Source organism: Stigmatopora argus, chromosome 13 (genome assembly GCF_051989625.1).
Source record: "Stigmatopora argus isolate UIUO_Sarg chromosome 13, RoL_Sarg_1.0, whole genome shotgun sequence".
Lineage (NCBI taxonomy): Eukaryota > Metazoa > Chordata > Actinopteri > Syngnathiformes > Syngnathidae > Stigmatopora > Stigmatopora argus.
In genome coordinates this window covers 1,850,754-1,862,925 of record NC_135399.1, presented here as the reverse complement: position 1 = coordinate 1,862,925, position 12,172 = coordinate 1,850,754, and the positions used below count along the sequence as shown (strand labels likewise).

At 43.0% G+C, this 12,172-nt stretch overlaps 1 protein-coding gene across 3 annotated transcripts in view; it reads right to left on the bottom strand.

The window, feature by feature from the left end:
• tnfaip6 (tumor necrosis factor, alpha-induced protein 6) overlaps positions 1 to 12,172 on the bottom strand; it is a 66,308-nt gene that overhangs the window by 441 nt on the left and 53,695 nt on the right. The window lies entirely within an intron of this gene.

Genomic DNA, 12,172 nt, shown 5'->3' with positions numbered 1-12,172 from the left:
TTGTAGGGTGCATAGAAAGCTATATAGATAGATACAGTGGGGCAAATAAGTATTTAGCAGTGGCGGGCCGTCAGGGCCTTCAAGGCCTTCTCTGCTGGCCTAAGAAATATCTGAATCATATATTATATTTTGTCCATCAATACTTATTAAATAATTCCAAATTGTCTGTTAGCTTCCTTTCCCCCTGGTTGCACTGCTTCTAGATGTGTGTTTTCATATTGAAGCATTTAACCAATCACATTTCAGCCATTATTTGTTGCCAGGGTCAGAAATCTGCCTCAAGGCCTTCACAATCAGTTATGCGGGCTCTGCCGCTTTAAACAAGCGTCAATAAGACTGTTGCTTTAACCAATCAGATTTCGAGTTGGCAACACCACAATTATTGTCGCGGGCGTAGGGATACGTCATTGTCTTTTCGCAGGCATAGGGATACATCATCGCTTTCACCAACTATGAGGCTAGTCATTAGCCAGAGCTACCAAACTGTATTTGGAGCGGGCTGCACAAGCTAATATATTGTTGTTGATTTAAAGCCATTTTCAAGACGGACTACATACCTGTCAACCTCTGCCGATAACTGCCCTTATAAATGATTATTGATTCCCCTTACAAACCCCCAAAAAACCTTACAAACACCGTACGAGTCGTACGGTGTTTGTAAGGTTTTTGGGGGGTTTGTAAGGGGAATCAATAATCATTCTCATCTCTGCCGATAACTGCCCTTATAAATGATTATTGATTCCCCTTACAAACCCCCAAAAAACCTTACAAACACCGTACGAGTCGTACGGTGTTTGTAAGGTTTTGGGGGGGTTTGTAAGGGGAATCAATAATCATTTATAAGGGCAGTTATCGGCAGAGCTTGACAGGTATGGGACTATGCCAGAAATACGACAGGACAGGCTCGACTTTCAGCATTAGCTTCGATGGCGATATAAAAGAAGGAAGAAAGAAAGGAGGATGGATATTGTGTACAGTTAAAAATGATTTTTGGTGAGTAAAATATGGCTATATTCCTAAATAATATTTCAATTGTGGGCCAAGTTCTGATATCTGAAAAGCTCCAGTGTTTGTATTTAATCACTAAATGCTGCTAGTAGGTGGATTTTACCCCATTTTAGTGCAATTTTTGCCGTTTCGCCATTGACGTCCATCGCTGTCTTTTCCCGGGGAAATCACCTCCCTGGCCCGGTTGTAATGTCTGAAAAGCTCCAGTATTTGTATTTAATCACTAAATGCTGCTAGGAAGTGGATTTTACCCCATTTTAGTGCAATTTTTGCCATTTCGCGTATGGACGTATATGGACACATCGACCTTCATCGCTGTCGTTTTCCCGGGGAAATGATACTCCGGGCCTGGTTCTGATGTCTAAAAAGCTCCAGTATCTGTATTTAATCAATAAATGCTGTTTTCGGCTGGATTTTACCCAATTTTCGGGCAATGTTTGCCGGTACGCCATTGACGTTCATCGCTGTCTTTTCCTGGGAAAATCACCCCCCTGGCCCGGTTGTAATGTCTGAAAAGCTCCAGTATTTGTATTTAATCATTAAATGCTGCTAGGAAGTGGATTTTACCCCATCTTTGTGCATTTATTTATTGATTATTTAACCATACACACTCACACCCGTAGACAGTCCTGGATGTGTACTGGCTTCAGCAGGGGGACACGTCTGGCAGTGCAGGATTTGAGTCACTGGCGGCGCATTGTGTTACTGATCGTAGCCTTTGTTACTGTGGTCCTAGCTCTCTGTAGGTCATTCACTAGGTCCCCCCGTGTGGTTCTGGGATTTTTGCTCCCCGTTCTTGTTATCATTTTGACGCCACGGGGTGAGCTCTTGCATGGAGCCCCAGATCAGAGGGACATTATCAGTAGTCTTGTATGTCTTCCTTCCATTTTCAAATAATTGCTACCACAGTTGAATTCTTTACACCGAGCGTTTTACCTATTGCATATTGAGTCTTCCCAGCTTGGTGCAGGTCTATAATAATGTCTCTGGTGTCCTTTGACAGCTCTTTGGTCTAAGCCAGGGGTGTCAAACCGGTCCTCAAAGGGCCGCAGTGGGTGCAGGTTTTCATTCCAACTCAACAAGAGGATACCTTTTGCAAGTGTAATCAGTTAATTAAAATCAGGTGCTACTTATTTTAGAAGACACCTGATTGGTTAAAATGTCGGCACTGGATCGGTTGGAACAAAGACCAGGACCCACTGCAGCCCTCGGCGGAATTGGTTTGACACCCCTGGTCTAAGCCATAGTGGAGTTTGGAGTGTGAGAGACTGAGGTTGTGGACAGGTGTCTTTTATACCAATAATGAGTTAACTTACTTAGTCACTTACTTATTTAGGTCTTTTGCCGAGTAAACGCAGCTTATGGAGAAGCACCACCAATTTCGTCATACGCAGTTTCTGGGTGTGATGACAAGTAGGCTTTTTGTTGTTGATGATGACGACAGGGCCTATGTCCGATTTATTATTATTATTTATTATTAAAACAGATGCTATTAATACAGGTAACGAGTGGAGACCTCGTTAGACCTCATTAGAAGACGTTAGGCATCTTTGACAGCCAGAAATCTTGCTTGTTGTAGATCACCAAATACTTATTTTCCACTTTAATTTGGAAATAAATTCTTTAAAAATCAAACAATGTGATTTTCAGTTGTTTTTTTCCACATTCTTCCACAGGCGTCTTTAAACTTTTCAAGTAGGAGAACTTGCACAATTGGTGGTTGACTAAATACTTATTGGCCCCACTATGTATTATGTATATATATATATATATATATATATATATAGATATATATATTTATATATATATATATATATATATATATATATATATATATATATATTTATATATATATATATATATATATATATATATCTATATATATATATATATTTCTATATATATATATTTCTATATTTCTATATATATATATTTCTATATATATATATATTTATTTATATATATATACAGTGGTACCTCGTCATACGACCGCTCGTCATACAAAATGCTCGTCTTACGGGGGAAATTTCGATCGAATAATTCGCCCGTGATGCGATCAAAATTTCATGATGCGACCAAGCCAGGTGGCCATGGCATTTTTTTTTGCATATCTTTCGTGTATAACAATATTTACGAGCACCGGATGAGTTATTCAGACCAGGAAACGCACAACGCGCATGCACGGGGAAAAGAGGGCTTTCTGGGTAATGAAGTATACTCGTGCACACAACGCCGACAGGCAATGGCACTCAGAATAAAACGTTACCCACAATCAATACGTGGGTAAGCTCAGCTGCTGCATTTCCTGTTATTTTTATCTAATACGAGGAGTATTATATTACTTCTCCTTGGCTGCTCATAAGAACATCAGGGGCACTGGCTCGCAACAGCATCCCCGGTAGCAACTCTATCATAGGCGCCGTTCAAGGGGATGCGAACACAGATGCTACAAGCTAAAAGGAGCCGCTAGCCAGCGCCCCCGAAGCTCCCATGAGCAGCGCTGATAAAAGACTGTTGCTCGTTGGCAAGTGGTCGTGCGTTATCCGATGTGAGGACATTTGTGTGCATCATTTTCGGAATATTTTGAAGGGAATAGTACGACAGCAAACAGCCCATCGATAGCGAACGTGAGGGTGGAGTGTTTGTTCCGTTTACGAGTGCGTTGTGTGGAGAAAAAAAAACCGAAGCCCCCCGTCCCTTTTGTGCCCCTCTCCCCTTGGCGAAATCCGCCCAATTTTAGTTAGATTAAACACTTTATTTCTATTAAACCACTCGTTATTTATTACTTTGTCAATATATGGCGAATTATAAGAAATAAAACATTTTTTTCAATCCAATATCCTGTTTTTGGTGTTTTTTTCAGAGAGTTGGAACGAATTAATATGTTTCCCATTCATTTCAATGGGAAACGTCCGCTCGAGTTACGAGAATCTTGTCATACGAGCTCAGTCCCGGAACGGATTAAGCTCGTATCTCGAGGTACCAATGTATATATATATTTTTATATATATATATATATATATATATATATATATATATATATATATATATATATATATATATATATATATATATATATATATATATATATATATATATATATATATATATATATTATGGCAATAAAACCTTGACTGCAGCTACAGCTGCGACACATAAAAATGAGAGAAAGAAGTTCCACATAATTTCCTGTTTGGGGATGCAGCGCTTTCATTGTGTCCCGAAATAAAAGATCCTGCTTGCCCCAAAAAATGACGTAGTCTATCAAACTTTTTAAGATTTCCCGATTTTTATTTACCTTTTCGTTGTGGCTCTCCATTTCCCTCCCCACTTGCTCGCTGAATTGTAACTCCACTCGGGTTTCTCCAAAAGTTTTGGAGAGCACCTTTGCTTGTAAGTGTCCGGCAGTGCTTTGGGTGTATCGTTGCTGCTTTAGTTAAACAAGTCAAATTTGCAAATCCAGTGTTATTCCAAACACCATGTCGATCGGTGCCAAATAACAAGCACTCCCAGCAATACAATTTGCAGTGTTCCTCGGAGCCCGTGAGCCAGGGGTAGCGCTCGTAGTTGGCGAACTGAAAGTGGCGGACAAACCCTTTTCCCGGTTGTAACAGGCTTCCTAGCTTCGGAGTTGACCGCCCTTTCTTAATGATGTCCATTTTTTCTGGAAAAGTCCGTCTGGAAAATGGCTTCGTCAGCAAGTCTGCAACCAAATCCATTTGTTTTCCTCCGTCGTGGGTTGAGATTGCGAGCTCTGGCCCCCTAACTCTGGCTTTGGCCCGCCTACTCTATCACTAGCCAATCATAGTTGGTGAAAGCGATGACGTATCCCTACGCCTGCGAGAAGGCCTTGGTGTCACCAAATCGAATTCTGATTGGTTAAAGCAACAGTCTTATCGACGTTTGTTTAATGCAGCAGAGCCTGCAGAACTGATTGTGAAGGCCTTGAGGCAGATTTCTGACCCTGGCAACAAATAATGGCTGAAATGTGATTGGTTAAATGCTTCAATATGAAAACACACATCTGGAAGCAGTGCAACCAGGGGGAAAAGCAATGAAAGGAAGCTAACAGACAATTTGGAATTATTTAATAAGTATTGATGGACAAAATATAATATATGATTCAGATATTTCTTAGGCCAGCAGAGAAGGCCTTGAAGGCCCTGACAGACTGCCACTGATACATACATACATACACATTACTAAATCTGAGAATGTGCGTGCACGTGTGTATGCATCCTTAAGGTCTGAGTAAAATGGAGACAAGACCGTAAGTCCGATTTGAATGCGTTTTCACCCAAAGTTGGCAAATTTACGCCTCTAATAATAATAATCGGACATAGGCCCTGTCGTCATTATCACAACACAAAAGCCTACTTGTCATCACACGCAGAAACTGCGTGTGACGAAATTGATGGTGCTTCTCCATAAGCTACGTTTAATCGGCAAAAGACCTAATAAGTGTAAGTTACGGACTTGTAATTTGTCATTCCGCTGTTGAGGATACAGGTCGCTTACCTCTCGCTTACCTCTCACTGTCTTCCACTTACCTTTCCTCAGTCAGCTAGTAGGAGGCAGATCACCAACCAAACATCTGTTCATATACCGCAGAGGGGAATGTGTGTTATGTTAGCGCGAGTTTAGATTTCTGATGGATGTGGGGAAAAAACTGTCCTTAAGCCTATTTGTCCGTGCTTTGTGGGACCTATAGCGTCTGCCAGAGGGCAGCAGCTGGAACAGATTGTGACCAGGGTGGTAAGGGTCCCCTATGATGTTCTTGGCTCTGCTGAGGTAACGAGGGCTGGCAATGTCTTCAAGTGAGGGCAGAGAGCAGCCGACAATCCTCTGGGCAGTGTTAATCACTTTCTGCATGGCCTTTTTGTCTGCCGCCGTGCTTCCAGCATACCACACTGTGATGCCGTACGCCAGGATGCTCTCTACAGTGGTTCTATAGAAGGTTCTCAGAAGATTGGTGCCCAAGTTGTTCTTCCTAAGTACCCTGAGGAAATGGAGTCGTTTCTGAGCCTTCTTCACCACTGCCGTTGTGTTTGTAGACCATGAGAGCTTGTCCGTGACGTGGACCCCCAGGAATTTAAAGGACTGGACCCTGTCTACACATACTCCATTTATGAGGAGTGGGGCCAGATCTGTGCCGTGTTTGCGAAAGTCCAGGATGATTTCTTTAGTTTTCGTGGTGTTCAGTGTGAGATTGTTCACCGAGCACCACGAAGACAAATTGTTGACCTCATCTCTGTAAGCCGACTCATCCCCTCCTGAGATGATTCCGACCACAGTGGTGTCGTCAGCGAATTTGATGATGGTGTTAGACTGGTGGGTGGGTGTACAGTCGTAGGCGTACAGGGAGTACAGAAGAGGACTCAGTACACAGCCTTGAGGGGAGCCAGTGCTTAGTGTAATGGAGGAAGAGAGGTGGGGACCAAGTCTAACAGTCTGTGGTCGGTTGGTCAAGAAGTCCTTTATCCAGCAGCAGATTGAAGAGGATAGTCCAAGGTGGGAGAGTTTGTCAGTCAGAATGTCCGGTTTTATGGTATTGAAGGCTGAGCTATAGTCAATGAAGAGCATCCTCACGTAGTTCCCAGGGTGTTCCAGGTGGCTCAGTGCTGTATGAAGAGCAATGGCAATAGCATCATCAGTGGACCTGTTTGCTCTATAAGCAAACTGGTGAGGGTCAATTGAGGGAGAGATTGTATTCCTGATATGGCGGGCTACCAACTTTTCAAAGCACTTCATGATCACAGGCGTGAGGGCAACAGGCCTATAATCATTCATGCTGCCAATGGTTGGCTTTTTGGGGACAGGGATGATGGTGGCAGATTTCAGACAAGATGGAATGATGGATAGTTGCAGGGAACAATTGAAAATATTTGTGAAGACTCCAGCCAGCTGGTCAGCACAGGCTTTGAGCACCTTCCCAGGTACTCCGTCAGGGCCAGCAGCCTTCCTGGTATTCACAGACCGCATTACCAGTCTCACTTCCTGTTCCCGGAACGTCAGTGTATTGCTGCCGGGTGGTGGTGGGGGTGTTGAGACTGGGTCTGATTTGTCAGTCTCAAAGCGGGCAAAGAAACGGTTCAATTTCTCCGCTAGTGAGGCATCTGCATTAACAGACATATTATTGTTATTGTAGTTGGTAATATGTCGTATTCCTTGCCACATCTTCTTTGGGTTATTTTCTGTGAAGTGCTCCTCAATTTTTTTGGTATATGCTGCCTTGGCCTTTTTAATGCCTCTTTTCAGCTCAGCTCTGGCAGCGCTATATTTTATCTTGTCCCCTGATCTAAAGGCGGAGTTACGGCATTTGATGAGTGCCTGTGTCTCATTGGTCATCCAGGGTTTTTGGTTAGGAAAAACCCGTATTCGTTTATCTGTAGTGACGTTGTCAATGCAGTTTTTTATGTAAGAAAGTACGGAGTCCGTGTAGTCCTGGAGGTTGTCGTGTACAAAAAGTTCCCAGTTGGTGCGGGAAAAACAGTCCTGCAGCTGAGAGAGTGCGTTGTCGGGCCAAGTTTTTATTATCTTTATTTGTGGCGTTGTTTGCCTCAGGAGTGGAGTGTAAGCGGGGGTGAGAGATAGGCAGAGGTGATCTGATCCAGCTAGGTGAGGGAGGGAAGTGGCTTTATAAGCATGTTTGATGTTAGAATAGACATGGTCAAGAGTTTTGTCTCCTCTAGTATTACAATTTACGTATTGAATAAACTTAGGTAAAACAGTCTTTAAACACGCCTTGTTGAAATCACCAGCGACAATAAATACGCCATCGGGGTGGTCAAGCTGTTGTTTGTTTACAGCCGTTAGCAGGAGGTTAAGTGCCGTGGTAACGTTAGCATTCGGAGGTATGTAGATAGCCGTTGCTATGATGACATTTAGCTCTCTTGGTAGAGATTATGTATATACATGCACAGTCCTCCTCCCTTGCTTTTGCCTGTTAATGCTTTTGAACGGTCGTTTCGAAAAAGCGTTCGGCTAGCTAGCGATACCGCAGCGTCGGGGATATGCGGGTGTAGCCACGTTTCTGTGATGATAATAATATTACAGTTTCTAACAAAGCTGTTGGTAGCAATACGAAGTTCCAACTCATCCATTTTGTGGGTGATGGATCGGGCGTTGGTCAAAAGGATACTAGGAAGCGGTGCTCGGTGTGGTTGTTGTTTCAGCTTAGCAGCAAGGCCCGCCCGGCATCCACGCTTCTGTTTTCTGTCCCTTCGCCGCCTTCGACGTGCTTTTGGTGGGCTGGCTAGCCACGGAGATCCCGGAGAGTGTGTTAAGAAATCGGATGTATCGCATATCCTTCGGATAGTGAGTAAATCCTGGCGACTGTAAGATAACGAACGACACCGAACTGGAGAGCTTAGAGCCGCTGCGTCAGTGCGCGCCGCACCGCGGCCGATTTTCGGATTTGGACTCCAGTTTTTCAGAAAATCGATATTTGTACCAAGGTGTTGCATTTTTGAGGTCGTAAAAGTGCAACTGTGGGCCATTTTTTTGGTACTTGCGAAACTTCCAGATCAAAACGTGCACGTGCATCATTTTCCAGGTCATACGCATCTTGCTAAAAATTTAGAAAAACCCTCGATTTTGGACACTTCCAAAAACAGCCGTTTCGTATGGATTGGACGCCATTTCCAAATTTTACCTGCAATTTTCGACTATGGTTAGCTTCAAAAGTGACTTATGTCATGACAGGGCCTGATTTTTGAATTTCCCCTATGGTTCTTCAAAATATCGATTCAAATCGACCCGGAGGTCGCATTTTTGACCTTTGACCCCTTTTAACATATGCAAAACTTTCAGACCACAAACGATTAGTTTTTGCAGCAATACGCAGGCGCTCATGCGGTATTTATCTGCTTTATGAAGTGGCTTCTACCGTCAAGCTACGAAAAGACAAAAACCCTTGATTTTGGACATGCTTAAAACCTGCTTCATGTTTTCTTTCACTTTTCAGGGTCCCCATGAAAGAGAATTCCATTTAGGCATCTCATCTCATTTTCTGAACCACTTTATCCTCATCAGGGTCATGAGGGTGCTGGAGCTGACTCCGGGCCAAAGGCGGGGGACACCCTGAATCGGTGGCCAGCCGATCGCAGGACACAAGGAGACGGACAACCATAAACACTCACACCCATACCTAGGGGCAATTGAGAGTGTTCAATCAGCCTACCATGCATGTTTTTGGAATGTAGGAGGAAACCGGAGTACCCGAAGGAAACCCACGCAGGCCCGAGGAGAACATGCAAACTCCACACAGGTGGACGTGTCCTGGATTTTAACCCAGGACCCCAGAGCTGTAGGGCCGACGCGCTAACCACTTGCGGCATCGGGCCGCCCTCCAAAAAAATATATATATATACAGTTGTGGTCAAAAGTTTACATACACTTGTGAAGAACATAATGTCATGGCTCTCTTGAGTTTCCAGTTATTTCTACAACTCTGATTTTTCTCTGATAGAGTGATTGGAACAGATACTTCTTTGTCACAAAAAACATTCATGAAGTTTGGCTCATTGGATGCAAATGCCCACAAACGCTACAATGGGAAAGTCAAAGGAGCTCAGCATGGATCTGAAAAAGCGAATCCTTGACTTAAACAAGTCAGGAAAGTCACTTGGAGCCATCTCAAAGCAGCTGCAGGTCCCAAGAGCAACAGTGCGAACAATTGTTTTTCAATTCAATTTATTGGAGAAAGAAAAGCACAAAGGCTAAGGGCCATGTAACGAAGTAAGTATAAGTATGTAAGTATAAAGTGCATGGCACTGTTTTGTCACTGCCACGATTAGGAAGAAAACACAAGCTATCACCTGCTGCTGAGAGAAAATTGGTCAGGAGGGTGAAGATTCAACCGAGAATCACTAAAAAGCAAATCTGCCAAGAATTAGAAGCTGCTGGAATACAGATGTCAGTGTCCAAAGTCAAGCGTGTTTTGCATCTCCATGGACTGAGAGGCTGCCGTGCAAGAAGGAAGCCCTTGCTCCAAAAGCGGCACCTTAAGGCTCGACTGAAGTTTGCTGCTGATCACATGGACAAAGATAAGACCTTCTGGAGGAAAGTTCTGTGGTCAGACGAAACAAAAATCGAGCTGTTTGGCCACAATGTCCAGGAATATGTTTGGGGGAGAAAAGGTGAGGCCTTTAACCCCAAGTACACCATGCCTACCGTCAAGCACGCTGGTGGTGGTATTATGCTATAGGGCTGTTTTGCTGCCAATGGAACTGTTGCTTTACAGAGAGTAAATGGGATAATGAAGAAGGAGGATTACCTTCAAATTCTTCAAGATAACTTAAAGTCATCAGCCCAAAGATTGGGTCTTGGGTGCAGTTGGGTGTTCCAACAGGACAATGACCCCAAACACACATCAAAAGTGGTAATGGAATGGCTAAATCAGGCTAGAATTAAGGTTTTCGAATGGCCTTCCCAAAGTCCTGACTTAAACTTGTGGACAATGCTGAAGAAACAAGTCCATGTCAGAAAGCCATCAAATTTAACTGAACTGAACCAATTCTGCCAAGAGGAGTGGTCAAAGATTCAACCAGAAGCTTGCCAGAAGCTTGTGGATGACTACCAAAAGCGCCTAATTGAAGTGAAAATGGCTGATAGGTTTATTAATAGATATACCGTAATTACTCGAATATAACACGCTGATTTTTGCTATATAATTAATTCCAATAGTTGGGGGTGCGTGTTATAATCAATAACTAAAATAAATTACAAATTTTCGATCGAAAAAAGCATTGTCAAACTCACTTTGACGCACGGATTTTACGTCATCTCGTAAAGCCGACGCACGGATTTTACGTCATCTTGTAAAGCCGACGCACGGATTTTACGTCATCTCGTAAAGCCGAGACCACCACTGCCCCCCTCTAGCCTCGTACTCGTCTCAGTTCACCCTCTCTCAGTTCACCCTCTCTCAGTTCAGTGTTATAATCAATAACTAAAATAAATTACAAATTTTCGATCGAAAAAAGCATTGTCAAACTCACTTTGACGCACGGATTTTACGTCATCTCGTAAAGCCGACGCACGGATTTTACGTCATCTTGTAAAGCCGACGCACGGATTTTACGTCATCTCGTAAAGCCGAGACCACCACTGCCCCCCTCTAGCCTCGTACTCGTCTCAGTTCACCCTCTCTCAGTTCAGTGTTATAATCAATAACTAAAATAAATTACAAATTTTCGATCGAAAAAAGCATTGTCAAACTCACTTTGACGCACGGATTTTACGTCATCTCGTAAAGCCAATCGGATGATGTGTTGTGGGAGGAAGAGGAAGTGGATGAAGGAAGCGTGGACGTTGATAGGATTCTCAACGTAGAGATGTATGAGGAGACGGATGAGAGGACAGACAAAGAGAGAGAGGAACTCTTCATTTGAAGGATTCTAATGAATAAATTTGTTTGAACAAAACAATCGTGAAACGAAGAAAAAAAGGTAAGATTTCTGATTTTCGTCAGCGGGAAATTTTAAGTGCGCACTATATTCGATTACTGCGTTTTTCCAGATGTTTTTGGCCCAAAATTACCTGCGTGTTATTTTCGAGTGCGCGTTATATTCGAGTAATTACGGTACTTTAATAAAAACAGAGAGACATCGTTGACATATTCCAGCGTTAAAACTTGCTAGTGAAAATCGTCCTCGCCACCGTGACATTCTGAAGAAACGGCATCCTCCTCTGTCCATTTAGTCACGCATAATCAAAACACTTAAGGTAATCTGATTCAAACAATTGCATACGCTAACCGAATAACACCATTAAGGTTAAAAAACAACTGCCACAACAATTGCATATCAGGTCGGAAACCAAAAACACCTGCGTAAGAATTTGCACAAGTAAGCATACAAGGTGACCCGAGCGGATCGGAAACCAAAACAACTGCGTAAGAATTTGCACAAGTAAGCATAATAATTTCATAAAAGACAAACCGAGCGACAGTATTTTCAAACAATATGCGCGTATTTTTGGAAGTTGATTCGATTATCGCCATCTGCCGGAATCCAAGTCAAAGCAATTTAAGAGTCCTTCACAGATCTTCATTGCGAACTCAGATCAACAGTCCTCGGCCCGGAACATGGTGACCTGTTCGGTCACTAGTCCTGAAAACAATTAAATGTCCTCGAAGCCAGCTGCCATGTAGAGTGACCTC